Raw genomic sequence first — 4,584 nt, 5'->3', positions numbered from 1 at the left:
CCTGGCTCGGCTGTGTTTGTTTCAATGCCAAGGGAAGTAATATGTTGTGATATAGTGCAGTCACTTGCATCAAAGCTCCGTTTCCACATTCATGCCCCAGCTATCTCAGCTCTGACATATTGCTCAGATATTTCATGAGGTCGCACAATTTACAGTTCCGTTCTGGCCAGAGATCTGAAGAGGGTAGACAGGGTGGGCCCCAAGTCTCGTTTTAATATTTAAGTATCAGCAAGACGTAGTCGAGGCTGCTGTTGTAACTCGTGGTGAAAAAGAAGAGGAGTTTACTCTCTTAACGAGGCATCTGGTGCAAGCCTTATGTTATGTCTGAGGAGGCACTAAACTGCAACTGCAGTAACAGAGTTAACAGAGATGCTCTTCTGGTGATTATTACAATGTCTTGAATATTAGTGTTAATCTTAACATTCATACCATGAAAGACAATTGTATATTTCTACAGTATGTAGGCCTGAGGATTAAACACAAACAATAACAGGCCTATACATCTGGTCGGTCCCTCCATGCAGCTCCTGCACAAGAGCATTATAAACACTATGCTCTCTGGACACATATACATTTGCAAACAGATTTACTGTTTGATATGCCAAAGACAGAATGAAAATAAGAGAACTCGGCCAAGGGACCAATGGAAGGGATTAAGAATCAGAGTGTGTGCGAGAGGCCGCCTTGGAGGAGAGGAGTTGTGCAGATGTGAGCAACCTTCGCTGAAGCCTTCCCTTGGCAATGATCTTTTGAAATGTCAGGGTGGATTTTCCCACAATCCCCCTGCCTGTCGGTATCTGTAGTCATTCCAAAGGGAAGATGAAAAAGTGATCGTCTTATTACGGCACTCTGTTAGCTCAACGGGGAACGTCAGAGCAGGCCAGGGACACACGGACATAACCTCCAGTTAAGGACATCTGCTTGGAAACAAACAACACTGACAGGGACGTTCAACCTGCTGTTCAGACAGCTCCTTATCTCTCAAACACCACGTTTTGGACTTCTGTCATCCCTCACATAGTGGAGAAGCTATTCCTTTTATCAACTTCACATACCTAATCAATCCATTTTTGTCTCAGTGTTTGTCTCAGAGTCTGCTTCAGGACAGTCCTCTTCTATTTCTTTCCTCCTGAAAGGTTGTTTTTTGTTTTCAGCCCAGGCCTCTACTGTGCCATGGTATGCTTTCGCTTTAGTGAGATGGATTGCAGCACTGTGTGTGTAATGAACACTCACGAAGGAGGGAGGACTGTATGCGTAGAGCTAAGAGATTGCAGGAAAGGTCTGATCCTTCTCACTAGAATGTTGTGCAACAGTTTCTATACAAGCATTTCACTCCAGCAGAGTATGAGCCAAAGCTCAGTGAACAATCAGTTCTCCAAAGCCTCATCATGTTTCGCTCTCCAAATTAAATTGGTACAAGTTCAGGTGAACACAGCGAATTGAATTGATATGAATGGGAACGTTGTATGGTACAGGTAGCGCTAATTACACAAAACCTCTGCAGTAGGGCGACATCATTTCCACGGGCATATTGAAGATAGACATACTCCACGTGGACATTATTTTGTGTGCACTGTAAAAACATACCAAAACATCAAAATAGAGGCCACAACGCCCCACAAAACTACAATAGAAAGCATATACATGTTTAGAACAACACTTAAAAAAAAATTTTTTTTGTAAAAGTAACAAAAATGTACTAAAAGCTTTCTTAAAAATGAGACGGCACTGTGATACATTGTCAAGAATAGATCTTCATGATGAATGAATCTGTGACACCAGAAGTCTAATATGTAACATAAAATACCTTTTCCATTAAGATGTGTTATCCTCAAAGATTGGTCAAGCCTTTATGGGACAGATGATGTACAGGTTGATTTAAGCGCTGTCTTGGAATCACTCCAAGGTGATGATCCTATATCCATCAGGACCTGAATCCCCATATGAATGAACCGCTCCATCTATTTATTGGAAATAGCACTTATGGTGTCTGATAAGTATCATTCACTAACCATTACCCTTTGGTCCTTAAACTGATTTATGAAAGCCATTTGCATATAACCTTAGCATCTATTGAATAGGGTGAAGGATTCAATATTGCTGTGAAAACTCTTAAATTCAACCAATGAGACATACTTTCCAAATAATTAAATTACGTAAATGGTCTATGGATCATTTACGTGGTTTGCCACGTTGCAGTCTTAAATGTTGTCATTTATATTCATTAAGCTTAGAGGAGACCTTACCCATGCTTGAGCTTGAGCACTTTCTTGTCCATAGTGATGGGACAGAGTTGACAGGTCAGAAGAAGCATTACCACTTTGTCCCTCTAGGGGGAGACACCTATTTCCATACCACTGCCTTCCTAGGGTCTCAGTACAGATCAGGGTTTCAACATTTCATGATGCTCTAACAGTTACAGTGTTTGCCAGACTCGGGCGCTCCTGTCCTGTCCTGTCCTGTCCTGCCCACCCTCCCTCCTCCCCCGTTTTGGTTTGTAGGGATGTAGACTAATCATCTAGCTGGTTATGGGTGAGGGACTGACCCTGGTTCATCACACAGGTGTGCCAATGCTGACTTCATCACTCAAATAAATAGGGCAGGGCAATCCAATTACAGTTCTGGAGGTCCGAAACACTAATTCTGTTTCTACCTGGCAGGTACCTCACCTGGTGTCCTAGGTCAAATGAGTTCCTGAGTAGAGAGGAAGAATGATGAGAGATAGACTGTAAACTAGGTCTACATACACCTAGTTAAATATCAAGTCTCCCTCTTGGCTAAATGCTCACAGGGTAGCCTAGTTAATCCAAAGATAATAGATGGAACTTGTACTGGCAGAAACCACAAGACCCGTCTGTGTTCTCCAACTCCCTCCAACATAAACGGTTTGCCTAATACCACCACTGGTAAGCTGCTTCCCTACCGCAGCTGCTTTTCTAATCTAAGTGACCACGACAGGTAGCAAAGCAACCGTAAATCATGGCAGCATTGAGCACCTGGAACGGTTTTGGTTTTGATTCCTCATCTGTGGATTCTATTTACATGCCACTGGACAGCAGTGGAGATCAAGATTGAAATATGACCACATTCTATGCAATTCCATGGATCATGTTTCTGCTGTAGTGTTTTGTACATAGTGTAAGATCAAATTGTTCTCATACAGCAGGATTAAATCACTGCTCCTACAAGTACAAGTAAAAGTCCTTCTGTAGCTCAGTTGGTAGAGCATGGCGCTTGTAACGCCAGAGTAGTGGGTTCGATTCCCGGGACCACCCATACGTAGAATGTATGCACACATGACTTTAAGTCGCTTTGGATAAAAGCGTCTGCTAAATGGCATATATTATTATTGTTATTATTATAGACAATGCGGATATAGGCAAATGTACTATCTCAGCTTTGGTTTATCATTTCAGGAAATCATATTGGAATATATCTGGAACACTGAAATGATCTTCCCCTTGATAGACTTGAAAAGTGTTGATTTTTCATTAGAGATGATGAAAGGCCAACGTTCATGTATAAATTAAATTAATTTAATCCATTCAGTCTTTTGTCTCCATTTCATCCCTCTACAATGTTCCAGTTATGTTGGACATTTTCACAGGATGTTCCTTTTTGAAAAGCTGTTATCTCAAACCCCCTTGTGACGACAATTACTCAATGATAATACATTACAGCTCATAATCAGATATGCCAAAGGAAGCAAACCGGGACATCTTACTTTTTTAAGGAAAGAAAGGGGGAAGAGAGAAAGGAAAGTATTTAAGTCAATCAGGGTCTCTGCCAGTTCGACTGTAACCTTTGCTCTCTTGGTTTGGGAGTTAGCTAGTTTCCTCTGACATCACACTCCGGGATCCACACAATAATAATATGACCCCAATAGCATGACATTACTGCTTCCTTAAATGTACATGGGAGAATTGTGTTAAAAATCCTTCACAACTGCAGGCTGACTGCAGTTCCCAGCAAGCACCAGCTGCACAGCTGGTGTCCATGGGAGAGGCAAAGCGGATACACAGATTCCAGTCTGTTATGGACGAGGGAAAAGCATTTCATTGGGTAGGAGTTCTCATACTGCACATTGGAAGCCTACATATATATAGGCTACATCCCTGTTATTATTATGACAGAGGCAGCTCCAATATCTCTTTCATATACTCACGACACTTACATATTTACATCATATTTACACAACATGTACTGTACCTATGATAAAGTGCAGGTAGTTCCTAATGTACTCAAGGGGAAGTGTTTAGGGCTGGACATCTATTGATACATTGCAACCTTTCAATTTGACCCGGGGAAGAGTAAAAAAGTGATATACAATTCATTTTAAGCACTGTAGTAGTAGTGACAGTCTACCTACTGTGATGTAGACCCTGTATTGGTATTAATTACTATATTACCATCATTTATGAGGAAGCACTACCTTCAAATTATTCAAACATAAGAGGGAATTCTGGTTAATTTACAAGCCAAATGGATTTAACTATGACAAAATTCTATCCGTTCTGTGCCAGCTTGATAAATTAAAAACCCTATTATCTTAGCATCCAGGCTCCAGTCCACACAGCAATAAAC

The sequence above is a fragment of the Oncorhynchus gorbuscha genome, linkage group LG05 (assembly GCF_021184085.1).
Source record: "Oncorhynchus gorbuscha isolate QuinsamMale2020 ecotype Even-year linkage group LG05, OgorEven_v1.0, whole genome shotgun sequence".
Classification (NCBI taxonomy): Eukaryota; Metazoa; Chordata; class Actinopteri; order Salmoniformes; family Salmonidae; genus Oncorhynchus; species Oncorhynchus gorbuscha.
This window is presented reverse-complemented; position numbering follows the sequence as displayed.